Source organism: Stegostoma tigrinum, unplaced genomic scaffold (genome assembly GCF_030684315.1).
Source record: "Stegostoma tigrinum isolate sSteTig4 unplaced genomic scaffold, sSteTig4.hap1 scaffold_188, whole genome shotgun sequence".
NCBI classification, from domain to species: Eukaryota; Metazoa; Chordata; class Chondrichthyes; order Orectolobiformes; family Stegostomatidae; genus Stegostoma; species Stegostoma tigrinum.
This window is the reverse complement of record NW_026728128.1, coordinates 284,718-305,881: the sequence shown is the minus strand read 5'-3', so window position 1 is coordinate 305,881 and position 21,164 is coordinate 284,718. Positions and strand designations below refer to the sequence as shown.

General features: G+C 51.5%; 1 long non-coding RNA gene across 1 annotated transcript in view; it reads right to left on the bottom strand.

Annotated features, from left to right (window-relative positions):
* LOC125450358 (uncharacterized) overlaps positions 1-5,887 on the bottom strand; it is a 214,993-nt gene extending 209,106 nt beyond the window's left edge. Inside the window, exons 1-3 of the long non-coding RNA XR_009443932.1 lie at positions 5,798-5,887; positions 4,967-5,131; positions 448-560 (exon numbers count right to left, since the gene is read on the bottom strand). This is a non-coding gene — a long non-coding RNA (uncharacterized LOC125450358). The remainder of the gene's footprint in view (positions 1-447; positions 561-4,966; positions 5,132-5,797) is intronic.
* Between the last annotated feature and the right edge of the window lie 15,277 nt (positions 5,888-21,164).

Genomic DNA, 21,164 nt, shown 5'->3' with positions numbered 1-21,164 from the left:
ATTGGGAAACTTATTAGCCACACCTTCTATTTTCATATCCAAATCATTGCATCACTTCAATTCCCCCTCCCACTCCCTGAATGACATCTCCATCCTGGGCCTCTTCCAGTGTCACCACCAAACCACCCAGAAACTGGAGGAGCAGCACCTCATATTCCGCCTCGGGAGCTTCCAACTCAATAGCCTCAATATGGACTTGGCCACCCTCAAAATCTCCCCACCATCCAGCCTCATCCCAAGACCAGTTCCTCCCCTCATCCCCGCCTCCATGACCTGTCCGCCTTCTCTCTCACCTATCCACTCTTCCCACCTCACCGACCAACTCCCACCACTGCTTGGAATTATTGTTCTTTTCACACTTCATCAGCTCGACGTTATTTCTAAAATCTATTTTCCAATTGTTGGAAAAAGTGAGATAAAGAGAAGTAAAAGAAGTTACATTCTTACCACTCGTGAAATCTCTGAATATTCTTCTGCTGAAAGGCCGCCAAGGAACGATGCAATTCTTTTGTCACAAACGCTGTGAGGGAGACATCTTTTTCGGTTCCACTAACTCCACCCTCAGGAAGACAAACCCACGTAACATATCTAGTGACTTAAAACATACTCTATTGTTGCCCAAGGTGGAGAGCTGAATGAACACAGCAGGTCAAGCAGCATCAGAGAAGCAAGAAAGCTGATGTTTCGGGACGAGACCCTACTTCAGAAAATTGGCGCTGGAGAATCTGAGATAACAAGGTGCAGAGCCGGATGATACTGCTTGACCTGCTGTGTTCATCCAGCTTTACACCTTCTTATCTCAGATTCTCCAGCATCTGCAGTTCCTACTGCCTCTATTGTTGCCCTTTCACTTTACTGAACTAATATGAGCCAGTAGTTTTGTTTAGGCTCGTGTAATCTTACGCTTATTGGCCTGTACAAAATCCTGAATTAATTTTGATCGACTGACGGGAGGAGAGATGAATTTTATATAAAGTTTTGTTTTCTACAAATTTGCAGAGGGCATCGTGGGCGATTGAAGGACAGTGTTATTATCCTCCAGGTCTGCGGAATGCATCGTTACCAACTTGCCCATTTGCATATACATACAATATTCATTATGTACCAATGAAACATAATAAACCAATACTGCGTACTAAAAACAACCCTCACATATCAATGGAAATTTAAATATTTATCATAGAGTTTGAAGGATTGAATTCAATGATACAAAGCAAAAACCAGTGAAGATGAGTGCAGTTGGTCAGCACTTTTGCCACTAAAGTGGAGGTTGGCAGTTTGAGGCCACCCAGGAACAAGCAAGCTCTGTCTAACTCCAAGGGCACCACGGTGGCTCAGTGGTTAGCACTGCTGACTCACAGCGCCAGGGACCCAGGTTCGATCCCACCGTTGGGCGATCTTCTGTGCGGAGTTTGTACATTCTGCCCATGCCTGCATGGGTTCCTGCTGGGTGCTCTGGTTTCCTCCCACAGTCCAAAGATGTGCAGGCTCAGTGTATGGGCCATGCCAAACTTGCCAATTGTGTTTAGGGATGTGTAGATTAGGCATGTTAGTCATGGGAAATGTAGGGTTACAGAGGAAAGGGTCGGGGGATGAGTCAGGGTGAGATGCTCTTTGGAGGGTGGCTGTGGACTTCTTGGGTCAAAAGGGGCTTGTTTCCACACCGTAGGGATTCTATGCAATGGAAGTATCTTTTGAAGTGGACATTCATGGGTATGCTGTAACAGAGACCTTGAAATACTGCACAACAAATATTTGGAACTAGACTGTCAATTCAGACATAGCATCAAAAGAGGTCATGGAAGTTGTCACCGATATAAAGCAGGATTGATGAAAATCCAGCAGGAAATGGTGTCAAAAGGCACAGTATCTTTTATTCACCTCCAGTTATTTTGTCCAAGGCACTGGATGCTGGCAGGATTGAAACATTTAAGAAATGCTTCACAAATCACATATAAGGACCTGCACATCTTTGAACAATGGGAGGAAACTGGAGCACCTGGCAGAAGCCTCTCGCAGACGCGGGGAGGACGTGTCAATTCCACACAGATAGTTACCCAAGACTGGAATCTCAATTGGCTCCCCAGTGCATGAGCAGCTCTAACCACTGAGCAACTACCTTTCTCAGAAGGGGTTTTATAAGCGCATACATTATTTCCTTTAAGACAGATCCAATCCTCTGTGTCAAATCAAAATAACATATTGTAGATATCATGACAACAATCATAAATGATTTTGAATAAGTAAATCAAAACAATTGAAATTGTTTCCAAGCCTGAACGCTAGATATGTTGCAGTTAAGATGAATAGCGCAACAACAAAAAGGCCATATTTTATGTGACCATCGGTAACACTTGCAACAATTCGTCGCCAGTAGTGATCTGAAGTGGCTTGCTGATGCACTCCTTCATACACTGGAATGAAACTCCAAAGATCACAAATTCTCCTTCAATACCATGTTATAACAGTGACTGCATCAACCTGTGTTTATGGGCCTGACTGGAAACCCACACAACATGCATAAACAAAAAAATAATCTAAGGTAATAGGAGAAAAAAATGTATGTATGCAACGTCTTTGAAAAGCAATTATTTGTAGCGGCTGCAAGCCCATAAGGAATCTCGTTTCGCAGATTCTCTTCATTTGCACTGCAGGTCATGCCAGTCAGAATCAGTTTTCGTTTCATGACAGATAACTAAAATGTCCATTACAATGAACTTTGGTTGATCAGAAGATTTTAAGTAAGGACTATATCTTGTGTGAGCTGACGGCATTAGGGGATGGAGAGGGTACACGCACTGCTGGCATCTAGACACCATTGAATGAGCAAGCGTGGACGCAAAGGTTGTAACAGGTAACAATTGTACACGCAATATCTTTTGAGCTCCTTCCGAGCAGGCCTGTAATACTCTAAAGCTGTGCCAGACCCTCACTTCCTCCACCTTACGTACGCTGCCTTTTCTTTTTGACAAGAAGCACCTATGTACCCGTCATCCAAGGCTCCTGAATCTTACCCCTTCTTACCTGTCTCAGAGGAACAAATTTATACATCACTCGCAACAACTGCTCCTTGAACAGCCTCCACATGTCTGCTGTGCCCTTTCTGTGGAACAATTGCTCCCAATCTGTACTGCCCAACTCCTGTCTGATAGCATCATAATTTCCTTGACCCCAGTGAAATATCTTACCCTGGTAACTGCTCCTTTCACTTTCCATGGCTATGGTAAATGTGAGGCTCTTGCGGTCACTGTCGCCAAAGTGTTCTCCCACCACGAGATCTGACACCTGTCCTGGCTCATTGCCGAGGACCAAATCCAAAATGGCCTCCCCCCTCGTCGGCCTGTCCACATACTGAGTCAGGAAACCCTCCTGAACACACCTGACAAAAACGGCTCCATCCAAACCATCTGCACTAAGGAGGTTTCAATCTATATTGGCAAAGGTGAAGTCACCCATAACAACAACCCTGATACGTTTGCACTTTTCAACAATCTGCCGGCCAATGAGTTCTTCGATCTCCCAACTGCTATTTGGGGTCTGTAGAAAACTCCCAGTGAGGTGACTGCTGCCTTGCTGTTCCGAACTTCCACCCACACTGACTCAGTCGACAAACCTTCCTTGGCAACCTCAGCCCATACCACCTCAGCAGACGAGTCCTCAAAGGTTCTTTCAGCTGCCGTTATACTGTCCTTGACCAACAAAGCCACACCTCCCCCTCTTTTACCACCTTCCCAGACCTTAATGAAAGATCTAAACCCGAGAACCTGCAACATCCATTCCTGACCCTGCTCTATCGAAGCCTCCGAAATGGCCACAACGTCGAAGTCCCAGGTACCTATCCAAGCTGCAACCTCACCTACCTTATTCCGGATACTCCCGGCATTAAAGTCGTCACACTTCAATCCAGCTTGCTGTCTGCCAGCACACTCCTGTGACAGTGAGATCCTGACCATGTCCTCCCTACGCTCATCCTCCTGTGTACTAGGACTACACCTCAGTTTCCCATCCCCCTTCTGAGCTCGTTTAAATCCACCCGAATGGCACTAGCCAATTTCCCACCCAGGATATTAGTGCCCCTCTCATTCAAGTGGAGGCCGTCCTGTTTGTACAGGTCCCATCTTCCCCAGAATGAGCCCCAATTGTCCATGTACCTGAAGCCCTCCCACCTGCACCATCCCTGCAGCCACGTCTTCAGCTGAAATCTCTCCCTGTTCTTTGCCTCGCTATCACCTGGTACGGGTGACAAACTAGTGACGACCACTCTGTTTGTTCTAGCTCTCAACTTCCACCCTCGCTCCCTGAAATCCTGCCTGACATCCCTATCCCTCTTTTTACCTATGTCGTTGGTGCCTACGTGGACCACGACTTGGGGCTGGTCAACCTCTCCCCTCAGGACCCTAAACACACGATCCGAGACATCACAGACCCTGGCACCTGGTAGGCAACACACCAATCGTGAGTCTCTTTCGTTCCCGGCAAATCTTCTATCAGTCCCTCTAACTATTGAGTCCGCAATGACTATCACTCTCTTCCTATCCCCGCTTCCCTTCTGTGCGAGAGGGACAGAATCTGTGCCAGAGACCTGCACCCTACTGCATACCCCTGCTAACTCGTCCCCCGGAACAGTATCCAAAATGGTATAGTTGTTTTTCAGGGGAGCGACCGCAGGGGATTTCAGGGGAACGACCACAGGGGAAGGTTAGTCAAGCTACACCGGGTAAACGTGCATTTTTGGCTGAAGAAACATGTGTTTCAATGTGAGCTAATGGAAGAAGCCATGGAGTCAAAGCAAAACATTTTGACAATAAGACAACCATTCTTAAAAGCAGCAGACAGCGTGAAAAAGAAATGAGCTGCTTTAATATCCACTTAAAATTTATGTGGAATATCAGATGGAATTTTCTTATTGACTCCATTGTGCAATCATGTCGAGCTAAAAATGTTAACTGCATTAATTAATACGAACCAGAAACGGACTTTGTAGTAAATGGTTTGACGATTTTCTGTATCTGGAACATCCCTTTTCCTTCTCGAACGAAGATCGTACCAACCTATGGTACCAAACTGTGAGTCGAACGGATGGGACACATTATCTTTAAATTCCTCATCAAAACAGTCTCATTGTATGGTTCTGTGCAATAAAAGAGAAAGAATAAACATGTTTCCCACAATTTTGCTGATGTTTACGAACAGAATGCTCAAATTCAAAAAGTTTGGGCTGGCATGTCTGCTTCCTCCAGCCTGTTTAAACTGTTCCATTCAATGTGAAATTTGTGATAAGTTTTAGCACACAGGTCTATTTGATCTACGCCACCACCTTCTATAAGTCATACATGCTTTCCCCCTCTTCCTGTAATACGTTCCTTGAAGTGTTCAATGAGATTTTGATTTTAAACCTTATCGTCATATTCTTTTGATTCTCAAGCATCAATGAATCTGATGTTGCCGCCATTCCATGCAGTGCACAGCACGTCAAACAGGAGTCTTGCTCTTGCCATGAGCACTGAGGTAGTATGGGGTCACAACTGTCTCATAGTTCAGAACGAAATTCTACATATAGGGCTATGAAGAGTCATGCAGTTAATTTTATTTGACATGCTATTTCTTTTCTTCACAAATATGCTGGATTTAAAGTGATCTTCACCCTCATTTAAAATGAATCCAACGTCCAACCATCTGTAAAACCAGCAAATCCAAATTTTAATTTGAGTTCAGTGTTACACAAATATATGACTTTTTAAAAAATTATATTCGAGTCAACATCAACATTTCATTCCCTGACACGGGGTGAACTTACTTTTAAATTCCAATTTTCATTCGGTATTAACGGAGAGGTGAGCCTTTTTGCAAGCACCGAAAGGCTGCACCAGTTTATGGTAAAACTTGCGCAACTGTAAGTTTCACAAATATGTTCCTATTAAACACTAATTCCTATTGAAGCAGTATGAAGCCAAATTCATTCAACTCGACAGCAAAACCGGTCAAGATTTTAAAAGCAAGCAACTATTTTGAAGTCACTCTTCGAACTAAATTCCATCTTGGTGTGTGAGAGTCCATCGGTTCCTCACTCTCAACGAACCATTCAACTGTCATGCAATTACTGAAACACACAGACAAAAAACATCAACGTTAACAGTCACTAAGATTTTGAGAGTGATTTGGAATTCATACTCAATACCCCCTGGGGAAAATCTGTTCCAATCTGGATAGTACTCACTTATTACCATCCCACCTACCTTCCCCAGCTCCTCCTCCCCCTCCACGCTATTTGTTTCTGAGCTCCCTTCCACCCTCCATTTCTCAGGAAGGGTCCTGACCCAAAACCTCACCTTTCTTGAGCCTCTGATGCTGCCTGCCCTGCTGTGTTCCTCCAGCTCCACAATGTGTTATCTCAGACACCAACATTGGCAGTTCTTACTATCTGGATAACTCATTCTCACCTTGTCACAAGTGATTTATGCTCATTATCTTTTCAGATGACGCATGTACATGTATATACATAAATATACATATTGCACTTTTATGTCTGAACCACTAACCTAGAGGATATTTTGAAAGAGTCTCTTCATATCTGCATGAAAGAGAAATCATCAGGGTCATAACTATCATTTTAGGAATAACTCGAACATTCAAAGTACTCACAGTCAGTGTCCCATTTCCTTGACCAGTCAATTTGATGTGAATCTTTCTTCCAAGTGGAAACTATAACAGCAATTATATTTGAGAGTCAAACACTTCATTGCATCACCAATATTTCCTTGTCTGTTTGAAGCATAACATAATGAAATAATCATGGACAGATTGGCCAACAGTGTAATTTAATGTGTGTTATGGCAACTCAAAATCACAACCATTGAAGTGATCTTTAAAAAGCTGTTGTCATACAACAGAGCACGTTTTGAGATGCAGTGATGAACATACTTCCTGAGATGCAAATAATATATGCCGAATTAATTCCAAAGAATACCTTTACAATTAAAAAGAAGCTAAAAATCTCTTTACATTGCGAAGCTTGTCAGATTGCTATTAGTCAATGGAAATCGTTCAGAACAATTATTTATTCCCAGATGAAAAGGAAGGGTATACATTTCATTTTCACATCTTATCCAAGAGAGAAAAAAAAAACGCCTTCATGAATGCATTGTCAAACAAGAAGACTCACAAAAAAAGTCATGTGGCCCATTGAATATTCCTCCATCATTCGGTGAGATCATGGTTGATCTCATTACATTTATCATGACACATTTCCACCAAACCCTCCTTATAGCGAATACATTCCGATCCAAGTAACATCCTGGTAAATCTCTGTTTCTGTGCCATGCCTTGTCTTTCTAAATATTTTTTCAGTCATCTACAAATTTAGCCACAGCACATGCACCTCTTTCCTCCAAGTCATTAATAAACAAGCACAAGAGCTGTGGTTCCTTCAGCGCGACCTCATTTCTTACTGACAAGCCAACCCTGGCATCTCTGTCCATTTGTATCGGAGATAATGGGAACTGCAGATGCTTCAGAATCCAAGATAACAAAGTGTGGATCTGGATGAACACAGCAGGATGAACACACAGAAGGAGAAGGGTCTAGGCCAAAAACGTCAGCTTTTGTGCTCCTGAGATGCTGCTTGGCCTGCTGTGCTCATCCAGCTCCACACTTTCTTATCTCTGTCCATTTGCCTGTTCTTTCTATCGGACATGAATCATTGGATATTTCGTTCCCAACACTTATCCCCGAACAACCACCTCTCTGTGATACCCAGAGTGATGTATCTGTCAATTTCAATCTGCACCACAAACTCATTCACTTTGTTTCATACACTCCCTGCAATTCAATACAAGATCTTCAGTCTGGCATTTACAGCCACCCTTCTTATCTGCTGCAGCTGAAGTGAGACTCCTGACCATTTCCATACTTTGAGTCCTATTACTTGCTCTGGAAACTTTGCTGAGCACTTACCAGCTTCTAACTTTTTCCACAATTTTCCATGCAACTGAGCTCACCCACTCCACACTTTTTATTTTAACGCCCTAGCCCCAGACCTAGCTCTGTATTTTGCGAGGATACTTGTCCCAATATGATTCTCGTCGAGCCTATAACACCAGAACGACACCCTCCTTCCCCATACCGATGCCAATGTCCCATGAATTCAAACACATTTCTGCCATGCCACCATTTGAACAATGTACATCTATAATAACGTTCACACCGTGCCAAATTGCTCAATTAATAATCCAGAGATTATTACCATTCTGGTTCTGCTTTCTCACCTCAGCACCTCGGTGCTCATAATCCCTCAGCAGAACCTCTTTCCTCTTTCTTCCATATCAATGGTACCTGTGTGGACCACGATAGCTGGATTTCTACTCCTCCCACTTCAAGTTCCTTTGTAGCCGAGATGGAATATCCTGAACCTGGGCACCAGGCAGGCAACACTACTTTCGAGACTCTCGATCCTGGTCACAACGAACAGTGTTCATTCCCCTAACTATACTACCTCTGATTATAACTACATTTCACTTTTTATCCCCTCTTCAATGTCTCCCTGTACCACAGTGCTATAGTCAGTTTACTCATCTTCCCTATACCCTGCACTCTCATCCACACACGAAGAAAGAATCTCAAAGCTGTTAGATAAGATCAAAGGCCAAGGTTCCTTCTGCACTACATCCTGGATCCTTCCACCTGCCCTGTTCTTTGTCACAGTCTCACGTCTCTGGCCACTGACCGAGTTTCAGCTAGTTAATCCTAGGTGTGTGACTGCCTCCTGAAGCACAGCATTCCCTGGTAACTCTGCCCCACATGATTTGTTGATTGGTAAAAACTGAGATTCCAGTTCATCAACCGTAAGCTGGAGTCTGGGGCCTGACCACTCGCCCGTCATGTAGGTACAAATCATCATCTGGCCTGGCATCTCCATTTCAATTACTTCGATCTTAATTTGATTTGAAAACATTCTGGTCTTTTAGTTTGTAGCCTGTAAATATTTCTCCGATTTACTTTCAATCTGAAAGCTACCGATAATAGATTCTTAAACCAGTAGCGATCACCAACCAATGAACCTGGTTCACCCTCTCGGTCCCTGATTCTGGCTTCAATTCACCCTGTCTCAAAAAAAATGCTTACGAACTATCAGGCAAAAAAAGCAAGCAAATGGCACCTCTTACCCTCTGCACTGACTTACCGCATTGCCACCAAGTTCCCCAAAATATATATTCACTTGGTGCATTTCACTCGAGATGTCATCTCTCCTTCCAGAACGTGCAAAGCATACTGATCCATAGCAATATACTACCTTCAAAACCTCAGCTCTTAGCTTATTACTTTTGAGTACATTCTCAAATGCTTTCTCCAAGTCCAAACACAACACATTTACTGGTTTTCCTCTATTAATTCTCCTCCCAAAACTTCCTCCAAAAACCCAAACAAATTAGCCAGACATAATTTCTCTTTCATCAGGCTATGGTGATTCTGTTTGATTAGATTCTGATTTTCCAAATGTCCTGCTATTATTTTCTTCATAGTTGATTGCCACATATTTGCAACAATAGATGTTAGGCTGGTTCGGTTGTAGTTATCTTCTTTTTGCCTCTCTCCTTTTTAAATAGGGATGTCACATCGGCAGTTTTCCAGCCCTCAGATGCTTCTCTAGAATCTAAACCTTTTTGGGAAATTACAATCAACGCATACACTGACTCTGAAGCTCATTGTTTAGAATCTTAGAAAGTAAACCATCACGGCAAAGAGTCTAATCTGCTTTCGCTCCATTAGATTGTCTACTGCTACTTCTCTCATGGTAGTGATGGTGTGGTAGTGATGTGTTTAATTCCTCCCTGTATTCTTTAGTAATAAGGGGATCCTTGAAGTATCTTCCACTGTAAAGACTACCCTTTTCTCATTATCACTGATAATGGGAACTGCAGATGCTGGAGAATCCAAGATAACAAAGTGTGAAGCTGGATGAACACAGCAGGCCAAGCAGCATCTCAGGAGCACAAAAGCTGACGTTTCAGGCCTAGGCCCTTTTCTCATTATCATTGTTTCTTGATTTCAAAATTAACCTGGCCGTTACAGCCTAGCATATGATTAATGGCATTACCTCGAAAATCTTCGTGGCTAAAGTGTTCAATAAATTGCTACAACCTGAAAGAAGTAATTCTTCCCTGAATTAATGGGCAACCAATTTGAAAATGTGGCCTCTGGTCGTAAAATCTTTCACAAATGGGAGTAATCTCTACGGATATACACTATCAAGCCTCTTAAGAATCTTACATGTTGAAAAAATAAGATTGTTTTCAATCTTATAAACGCCAATGAACGTTGTCCCTGCCTGCCCAACTTTCCGAAGCATAGCAATCCCCTCCGCCATTTCCGAAATCAACCCAGTCAACATGAGGTGTACGGCCTCCGCAGCATTCGCTCTGTGGCCGTACATGACTTGTAAGTTACCATCTTGCTGCTACACCTCAACTTCTATTTACGATGCAGTCCTCTGTCCATCCGAACATACTACCCTTGAACACACGGGCTCTTTTCCTTCGAGACACCTTACGAGCTGTACCTTATCAAATGCTTTGTTGAAATCTCAATGTACGACATCAACTGGTGGTCCTTCATCAGTAATGTTTGTTTCCTTCTCAAAGCACTGTAGCAAGTTTGTCAAGTATTATTTCCCCGTTATGAAAGGATGTTAACTCTGTAGGATGTTATAGCACACTCAGTACCCTGTTACTTCATCTTTCATTGCCGGCATGAACATCTACCCAGGTTGACCTAAATTGGCAATACTTGCTGACTATTTTGTCGAAGTATCTTTGTAATAATGGTGTTATGTTCACGATCTTTCAATCCTCTGAGAATTTTCCACAATCTAAGGATTCTTGGAACATTATCATCAGTGCCTCCATTGTATCTGGAGCTGCGCTGTTCAACATTAGAGGATACAACTCATCATACCCCTTGGATATTTTCTCTACTGATTGGAGTCATGTTTGGAATTCTGTGCAGTGACATTCACTTTTAACAGATTGCTAAATACTACCAGGAACAGAAATTGTCATCCAGCTGCAACTAAACTAAAGCTTTCAGCACACAAGGAAGTCTTTCAATTCATTATGAACCTACTAACTCCTGAAAAGGGCAATACAATTTGCCTCAGTCCATAAATGTTCTTCCTCCAACATCCTGAGATGCATCATCTGTATTTCTTCAAATTTACCACAGATTCTGTTTCAATCATCCTTTCAGCAATACGCATGACAACAATTCGGCATTCTTAGTCCCCCTGTAGCCTCCAATGCACATGTGCATTCTGAGATGATTATTTATTTGTGTGCCTGCTTTTTTGCTCGAATGGAGAAAGGTAAATTTCTGTTCTTTTGTCATCAGAGCTATTGCCTCCTCACTCTCATCTTCCTTGTTTTATCCTGTGCTGGAATATTTAATTTGTTGACATATCTGAAATATGTGGTTGAATGGATTGGGTTTTGTAACATTGCATTCCCCATAGACCATCTACCGATGCTGTTGCTTGTTCTAACAGTTATTATCTCGCAGAGTGGAAAATGCAGTTTGAAAGCAATGGAACATTATCGATGAAGAAGTTGATGCATAAATTGCTGCGATCTTCCAAACTACAAACTCACCTTCAATTCTTTCTCGGTCAGAGCATTATGCCGGCGCAAATGAATCATGTTCTCAATGGGACTTCCAAAACCATGGAATTGAATTTGCATGTTGATTTCTTCTTCCCTCTTCAGAAATGCAAAGTAGTATCGTGATGAAGCTTCCAAGGCGATGATTGTGTCCTTCAATGAACGGAAAAGTGACTTTTAGATTCATGGAAATATTTCACTACTTCTATAGACATGAAAGGCAAACATTCTCCCTGCATATGACCCAGTCTCATTTTATCGTATCTTTCTGATTTTACACGCCACGGGATAATCATTGCAGTGTAACAGAAATGTTGATCATGGAAATTTATCACTGTTTTCATAAATAATGGCAAATTTTCAACATCTTGCAATTGTATGAAGGCTCAGTCTCATCACACCTCGCCTGCTGCACAAAGACATTCTTACACTGCTTTCAATGTTAGGGCGCAAACAAAACACAATCATGACACAAATGCATCAACACACCACTTTCAACAGGATCTGATATCCTTGCCAGGCACTGGAGGGGTTGCGGAGACTGGTGAGTGGACAAAGTCGTTCCTCTGTTCAAGCAGGAAAACAGGGACTTTCCAGGAAACTACAGACTGGTGAGTGTCTCATGACTCAAAGGTATGGGCTAATAAGGGACAGCCAGCATGGCATTATGCGGGGCAGGTTATGTCTTACTAAGTCAGTTGAAGTTTTCAAGGAGGTGACAAGGGTGATCAATTCGGGTAGAACAGTTGATAACATATCCATGGATTTTACGAAGGTTTTCAAAAAGGTCCCTCATGGTATGCTCATCCAGAAGATTAAGATCCATGAGATCCATGGTGACTTGGCCTGCCCATATCAGGCAGACGGTAGCGGTGGAAGGCTAACAAAGATAACACAGTGTAGGGCTGGAGGAACACAGCAGGGAAGGCAGCATCAACAATGTCAGCTTTCCTGTTCCTCTGATGCTGCCTGACCTGCTGCGTTCCTCCAGCTCCACACTTGGTTAACTCTGATTCCAGCATCTACAGTTCTTGCCGTCTCAGTGGTGGAAAGCTGTTTTTCTGGCTGCAGCTCAGTGACGAGTGGTGTTCCACATCGATGTGACTTCTGCTGTTTGTGATATATGTAAATGACTTGGTTGCAAATGTAGATGGGGGATTACTAAGTTTGCAGATTATATAAGGACCAATGGACTTGTGGACAGCATGGAAGGTTGTCAAAGGACACAGCAAGATACAGACCAATTGCAAACTCGAGCGGAGAAATGGCCGATGGAATTTAATCTGGGCAGGCATGAGGTGTTGCATTTTAGGAGACCAAGTGTTAAGGAAAGGGATACAGTTAATGGCAGGACTCCAAACAGCAGTGATGTCCAAAGGGATCTTGGGGTCCTAGACCATAACTCCCTGACAGTAGCCACACAAGTAGATAGGGTGGTCAGGAAGGCATATCGCATGCTTGCCTTTATTCATAGGGGAACTCAGTGCAAGAGTCAGGATGTCACACTGCAGCTTTACAAGACTTTGGTGAGACCACACAGAGTATTGCATTCAATTCTGGCCGCCACATTACACTAAGGACGTGCAGGCTTTGGACAGGGTGCAGAAGAGATTTACCAGCATGCTGACTGGAGTAGAGGGTATGAACGAGAGGGAGGAGCTGGAAAAAAACTCTTCGTTTTCTCTGGGGCAGTAGAAGCTGAGGGCAGGCTTGATAGAAGTCTATAAAATTAGGAGATACATAAATACAGCTAACGGTCAGAAAATTTCTCCCCCGGAGTTGAAGTGTCCACTATTCGGGGGCATGCATTTAAGCTGAGGCGGGGGGTGGGGGGGGGCGGGGGGAGTTCAAAAGAGATGTGAGGGGCAAATATTTCACACTAAGCATGTTAAAAGTGTGGAATACATTGCCTGGGGTGGTAGTGGATGCAGATACGATGAAAGCATTTGAAAGGGACTTTTAGTTAATTGCACGAATATGCAAGGAATGGAGGACTATGGATCAAGGACAGGCAGAAGGGATTATTTCATTTCTTGTCATGTTGCCCCAACATGGTGGGCCAAAGGGCACATTCCTGTTGCTGTAGTGTTCCAAGTTTTATGCTCACTTGTATCATGATTGCAAAAAGTAGGATTGGGAAGAATTTTTGAGAAGCGTTTGTGAACATTATTTCATGGAAGGACAAACGGGATAAGGATTAGGTGACACAGCACAATCAGATCTTGGAGCCCATGATGAATCATAGGGACCTCACAAGCACCAATGATCAGAGGGATCTCAGGATCTTGATGTGTATGCCTGTTGATCCCCCAATGTAACGGACCAGGTCGTTGAAGTGGTTTGGAAGGCAGATTGGATACTTGTCTTTATTAGACTTAATATTAAGTGGTAGAGTTTCAGAATAGGCAGGGTATGTACAACACTGTTGGGCCTTACCAACATTAAGTCAACAATGAGAAAATACAGTGAGACTTGGACAACGATCAGGCTTGGCCTGATAAAGGATAAGTTACATTTGCACCAGACAAGTGCTCAGCAGCAATCAGCTCCAACAAGAGAGAATATGACCATATCAAAAAAATTCCATGTCCTTACCCTCACATCATCGTTACATTTATTTTTTTTTAAATGTGCAAGTGCTATCCAAGCCATGCAAGGCTATGGGCCAGGTGTTTGAAATGAGGTCAGAACAATTCAGTGCTTGTCCTTGACTGTTAGAATCTGTCAGCTTAACAATGTATTTCTCCTGTATTGTAGACGACTCAGGTGCTTGGCTATCCACTAAACCAAGGTTAACACTGATCTAAAACTAAACTGGGTCAGTTATATAATCAGCAGTAGCCAGGTCCATAGTACAAACCACCCTGCTGTGGGACAGACTAAGGCAAATCCAAGTGAGCGAGCGTGGTTGGAGATTCATTCGTTGGGGGCATAGATTCTGTCGCCACATTTGAGACACAAGGGCCACGTGTGGCTTCCCTGGTGCAAGGTCAAGGACATCTCTGAGTGGTTGCAACAAATTCTTAAAGGGGAGGGTGAGCAGCCAGAGGCCACGGGGCACGTTGGTACCAATGACATAGGCAGAAAGAGGGATGACATCCTGCGGACTATGTACAAGGAGTTAGCAAAGAAGCTGAAAGGCAGGACCTCGAGGGTAATAATTTATGGGTTGCCATGAGTGCCACATGTTAGAGAGTTGTCATAGAAAGATAGGTGAGATGAATGCATGGTAAAGGAGCTGGCACAGGGGGCAGGGTTTCCGGTTCATGGGTCAGTGGGACCGTATCTGAGCAAGGGGTGATCTGTCTCAGAGAGATGGGAGGCAAAACGCTGTGAGCGGGTCAGGACAGAGGGGACAAGTCGTTGTGAGCGGGTTACGACGGAGGGAACAAGTGCCTGTGAGCAGGTCAGGAAGGAGGGGAAAGTCGCTGTGAGCAGGTCAGGGCTGCAGGGGCAAGTCGGTGTGAGCGGATCAGGACGGATGGGGCCAGTGCCTGTGAGCGGGTCAGGGCTGCGCGGGCAAGTCGCAGTGAGCGGGTCAGGGCTGCGGGGGCAAGTCGCTGACAGCGGGTCAGGGCTGCGGGGGCAAGTGGCTGACAGCGGGTCAGGGCTGCGGGGGCAAGTCGCTGTCAGCGGGACAGGACTGCAGGGGGCAAATCGCTGTGAGCGGGTCAGGGCTGCGGGGGACAGTCCCTGTGAGCGGGTCAGGGCTGCGGGGGCCAGCCGCTGTGAGCGGGTCAGGGCTGCAGGGGACAAGTTGCTGTGAGCGAGTCAGGGCTGCGGGGACCAGTCCCTGTGAGCGGGTCTAAGGCTGCAGGGGGCAAATCGCTGTGAGCGAGTCAGGGCTGCGGGGACCAGTCCCTGTGAGCGGGTCAGGGCTGAAGGGGCCAGTTGCTGTCAGCTGGAGAGGGCTGCAGGGGCCAGTACCTGTGAGCGGGTCAGGGCTGCGGGGGGCCAGTCCCTGTGAGCGGGTCAGGGCTGCGGGTGCCAGTCCCTGTGAGCGGGTCATGGCTGCGGGGGCCAGTCCATGTGAGCGGGTCAGGGCTGCGGGTGGCAGTCCCTCTGAGCAGGTCAGGTCTGCGGGGGGCAGGTCGCAGTGAGCGGGTCAGGCCTGCGGGGGGCAAGTCCCTGTGAGCGGGTCAGGGCTGCGGGGGCCAGTCCCTGTCAGCGGGACAGGACCTCAAGGGGCAAGTGCCTGTCAGCGGGACAGTACTGCAGGGGGCAAGTCCCTGTCAGCGGGTCAGGGCTGCGGGGGCCAGTCCCTGTCAGCGGGACAGGACTGCGGGGGGCAAGTCGCAGTGAGCGGGTCAGGGCTGCGGGGGGCAGTCACTGTGAGCGGGTCAGGGCTGTGGGGGCAAGTCCCGGTCAGCGGGACAGGACTGCGGGGGTCAAGTCACCGTCAGCGGGACAGTTCTGCGGGGGGCAAGTCGCAGTGAGCAGGTCAGGGCTGCGGGGGCAAGTCCCTGTCAGCGGGACAGGGCTGCGGGGGGCAAGTCGCAGTGAGCGGGTCAGTGCTGCGGGGGGCCAGTCGCAGTGAGCGGGTCAGGGCTGCGGGGGCAAGTCCATGTGAGCGAGACAGGGCTGCGGGGGGCAAGTCGCAGTGAGCGGGTCAGTGCTGCGGGGGGCCAGTCGCAGTGAGCGGGTCAGGGCTGCGGGGGCAAGTCCATGTGAGCGGGAGAGGACTGCAGGGGCAAGTCCCCGTGAGCGGGTCAGGGCTGCGGGGGGCCAGTCGCAGTGAGCGGGTCTTGGGTGCGGGGGGCAAGTCGCAGTGAAATGGGTCACGTCTGCGGGGGGCAAGTCGCAGTCAGCGGGTCAGGTCTGCGGGGGCCAGTCCCTGTGAGCGGTTCAGGGCTGCAGGGACCAGTCCCTCTGACGGGGTCAGGACTGCGGGTGGCCAGTCACAGTGAGCGGGTCAGGGCTGCGGGGGGCAAGTCTCAGTGAGCGGGTCAGGGCTGCGGGGGCCAGTACCAGTGAGCGGGTATGGGCTGCGGGGGGCAGGTCGCAGTGAGCGGGTCAGGGCTGCGGGGGGCAAGTCGCAGTGAGCGGGTCAGGGCTGCGGGGGGCAGGTCGCAGTGAGCGGGTCAGGGCTGCGGGGGGCAGGTCGCAGTGAGCGGGTCAGGGCTGCGGGGGGCAGGTCGCAGTGAGCGGGTCAGGGCTGCAGGGGGGCCAGTCGCAGTGAGAAGGTCAGGGCTGCGGGGGGGGGGGCCAGTCGCAGTGAGCAGGTCAGGGCTGCGGGGGCCAGTCACTGTCAGCGGGACAGGTCTGCGGGGGGCAAGTCCGTGTCAGCGGGTCAGGGCTGCGGGGGGCAAGTCGCAGTGAGCGGGTCAGGGCTGCGAGTGGCAGTGTCGCAGTGAGCGGGTCAGGGCCGCGGGGAGCCGGTCCCCGTGAGCGGGTCAAGGCTGCTGAGGGCCGGTCCCCCTGAGCGGGTCAGGGCTGCGGGGGGCAAGTCGCAGTGAGCGGGTCAGGGCTGCGGGGGCATGTCCCTGTCAGCGGGACAGGACTGCAGGGGGGCAGGTCCCTTGTCAGCGGGACAGGACTGCAGGGGGGCAGGTCGCAGTGAGCGGGTCAGGGCTGCGGGGGGCCGGTCCCCCTGAGCGGGTCAGGGCTGCGGGGGGGCGGTCCCCCTGAGCGGGTGAGGACTGCGGGGGGCAAGTGGCAGTGAGCGGGTCAGGTCTGCGGAGGGCAAGTCGCAGTGAGATGGTCGGGGCTGCGGGGGGCAAGTCGCAGTGAGCAAGTCAGGGCTGCGGGGGGCAAGTCGCAGTGAGCAAGTCAGGGCTGCGGAGGCCAGTCGCAGTGAGCGGGTATGGGCTGTTGGGGGCAGTGTCGCAGTGAGCGGGTCAGGGCTGCGGGGGCCAGTCGCAGTGAGCGGGTCAGGGCTGCGGGGGGCCGGTCGCAGTGAGCGGGTCAGGGCTGCGGGGGCAAGTCCCTGTCAGTGGGACAGGACTGCAGGGGAAAGTCGCAGTGAGCGGGTCAGCGCTGCGGGGGCCAAGTCCCTGTCAGCGGGTCAGGGCTGCGGGGGGCAAGTCGCAGTGAGCGGGTCAGGTCTGCGGGGGGCAGTATCGCAATAAGCCGGTCAGGGCTGCGGGGGGCCGGTCCCCCTGAGCGGGTCAGGGCTGCGGGGGGCAAGTCGCAGTGAGCGGGTCAGGGCCGCGGGGGGCAAGTCCCTGTCAGCGGGACAGGGCTGCGGGGGGCAAGTCGCAGTGAGCGGGTCAGGACTCCGGGGGGCAAATCGCAGTGAGCGGGTCAGGGCTGCAGGGGGCCAGTCGCAGTGAGCGGGTCAGGGCTGCGGGGGCTAGTCCCTGTCAGCGGGACAGGACTGCAGGGGGCAAGTCGCAGTTAGTGGGTCAGGGCTGTGGGGGGCCGGTCCCGTAAGCGGGTCAGGGCTGCGGGGGGCCGGTCCCCCTGAGCGGGTGAGGGCTGCGGGGGGGGGAGGTCGCAGTGAGCGGGTCAGGACTGCGGGGGGCAAGTCGCAGTGTGCGGGTCACGTCTGCGGGGGGTAAGTCGCAGTGAGCGGGTCAGGGCTGCGGGGGCAAGTCCCTGTCAGCGGGTCAGGGCTGCAGGGGGCAGTGTCGCAGTGAGGGGGTCAGGGCTGCGGGGGGCAAGTCGCAATGAGCGGGTCAGGGCCGCGGGGGGCAAGTCCCTGTCAGCGGGACAGGGCTGCGGGGGGCAGGTCGCAGTGAGCGGGTCAGAGCTGCGGGGGCCAGTCCCTGTCAGCAGGACAGGACTGCGGGGGGCAAGTCGCAGTGAGCGGGTCAGGACTCCGGGGGGCAAATCGCACTGAGAGGGTCAGGTCTGCGGGGGGCAAGTCGCAGTGGGCGGGTCAGGGCTGCGGGGGGCCAGTCGCAGTGGGCGGGTCAGGGCTGCGGGGGGGCAAGTCGCAGTGAGCAAGTCAGGGCTGCGGGGGGCAAGTCGCAGTGAGCGGGTATGGGCAGCCGGGGGCAGTGTCGCAGTGAGCGGGTCAGGGCTGCGGGGGGCAAGTCGCAGTCAGCGGGTCAGTGCTGCGGGGGTAAGTCCATGTGAGCGGGTCAGGGCTGCGAGGGCAAGTCCATGTGTGCGGGAGAGGTCTGCAGGGGCAAGTCCCCGTGAGAGGGTCAGGGTTGCGGGGGGCAAGTCGCAGTGAGCGGGTCAGGGCTGCGGGGGGCCAGTCGCAGTGAGCGGGTCAGGGCTGCGGGGGCAAGTCCATGTGAGCGGGAGAGGACTGCAGGGGCAAGTCCCCGTGAGCGGGTCAGGGCTGCGGGGGGCCAGTCGCAGTGAGCGGGTCAGGGCAGCGGGGGCAGGCCCTCTGAGCGGGTCAGGGCTGCGGGGGGCAAGTCGCAGTGAGCGGGTCTTGGGTGCGGGGAGCAATGTCGCAGTGAGCGGGTCAGGGCTGTGGGGGGCCAGTCCCCGTGAGCGGGTCAGGGCTGCGGGGGGCCGGTCCCCCTGAGCGGGTGAGGACTGTGGGGGGCAAGTCGCAGTGAGCGGAGCAGGGCTGCGGGGGGCAAGTCGCAGTGAGCGGGGCAGGGCTGCGGGGGTCAGGTCGCAGTGAGCGGGTCAGGTCTGCGGAGGGCAAGTCGCAGTGAGCGGGTCAGGGCTGCGGGGGGCATGTCGCTGTGAGCAAGTCAGGGCTGCGCGGGGCCAGTCGCAGTGAGCAGGTATGGGCTGCGGGGGGCAAGTCGCAGTCAGCGGGTCAGTGCTGCGGGGGGCCAGTCGCAGTGAGCGGGTCAGTGCTGCGGGGGCAAGTCCGTGTGAGCAGGAGGGGTCTGCAGGGGCAAGTCTCCGTGAGCGGGTCAGGGCTGCGGGGGGCAAGTCGCAGTGAGCGGGTCTGGGCTGCGGGGGGATGTGTCGCAGTGAGCGGGTCAGGGCTGCGGGGGGCAAGTCCCCGTGAGTGGGTCAGGGCTGCGGGGGGCCAGTCGCAGTGAGCGGGTCAGGGCAGCGGGGGGCAAGTCGCAGTGAGCGGGTCTTGGATGCGGGGAGAAATGTCGCAGTGAGCGGGTCAGGGCTGCGGGGGGCCGGTCCCCCTGAGCGGGTGAGGACTGCGGGGGGCAAGTCGCAGTGAGCGGGGCAGGGCTGCGGGGTGCAAGTCGCAGTGAGCGGGTCATGGCTGCGGGGGTCAGGTCGCAGTGAGCGGGTCAGGTCTGCGGAGGGCAAGTCGCAGTGAGCGGGTCAGGGCTGCGGGGGGCAAGTCGCAGTGAGCAAGTCAGGGCTGCGGGGGGCCAGTCGCAGTGAGCGGGTATGGGCTGCAGGGGGCAAGTCGCAGTCAGCGGGTCAGTGCTGCGGGGGGCCAGTCGCAGTGAGCGGGTCAGTGCTGCGGGGACAAGTCCGTGTGAGCGGGAGGGGTCTGCAGGGGCAAGTCCCCGTGAGCGGGTCAGGGCTGTGGGGGGATGTGTCGCAGTGAGCGGGTCTTGGATGCGGGGAGCAATGTCGCAGTGAGCGGGTCAGGGCTGCGGGGGGCCGGTCCCCCTGAGCGGGTGAGGACTGCGGGGGGCAAGTCGCAGTGAGCGGGTCAGGGCTGCGGGGGGCAGGTCGCAGTGAGCGGGTCTGGGCTGCGGGGGGCCGGTCCCCCTGAGCGGGTCAGGGCTGCGGGGGGCTAGTCGCAGTGAGCGGTTCAGGGCCGCGGGGGGCAAGTCCCTGTCAGCGGGACAGGACTGCGGGGGGCAGGATGCAGTGAGCAGGTCAGGGCTGTGGGGGCCAGTCCCTGTGAGCTGGTCAGGGCTCCGGGGGCCAGTCTCTGTCACCGGGTCAGGGCTGCGGGGGCAAGTCGCAGTGAGCGGTTCAGGGCTGTGGGGGGCAAGTCGCAGTGAGCGGGTCAGGGCTGCGAGGGGCAGTATCGCAATGAGCCGGTCAGGGCTGCGGGGGGCCGGTCCCCCTGAGCGGGTCAGGGCTGTGGGGGGCAAGTCGCAGTGAGCGGGTCAGGGCTGCGAGGGGCAGTATCGCAATGAGCCGGTCAGGGCCGCGGGGGGCAAGTCCCTGTCAGCGGGACAGGGCTGCGGGGGGCAAGTCGCAGTGAGCGGGTCAGGGCCGCGGGGGGTAAGTCCCTGTCAGCAGGACAGGGCTGCGGGGGGCAAGTCGCAGTGAGCGGGTCAGGTCTGCGGGGAGCATGTCGCAGTGAGCGGGTCAGGGCTGCGGGGGGCAAGTCTCAGTGAGCGGGTCAGGGCTGCAGGGGGCAGGTCGCAGTGAGCGGGTCAGGGCTGCGGGGGGGCCAGTCGCAGTGAGCAGGTCAGGGCTGCGGGGGGGGGGGGGGGGGCAGTCGCAGTGAGCAGGTCAGGGCTGCGGGGGCAAGTCCCTGTCAGCAGGACAGGACTGCGGGGGCAAGTCGCAGTGAGCGGGTCAGGGCTGCGGGGAGCAATGTCGCAGTGAGCGGGTCAGGGCTGCGGGGAGCCAGTCCCTGTGAGCGGGTCAGGGCTGCGGGGGCATGTCCATGTCAGCGGGACAGGACTGCAGGGGGGCAGGATGCAGTGAGCAGGTCAGGGCTGTGGGGGGCAAGTCGCAGTGAGCGGGTCAGGGCTGCGAGGGGCAGTATCGCAATGAGCCGGTCAG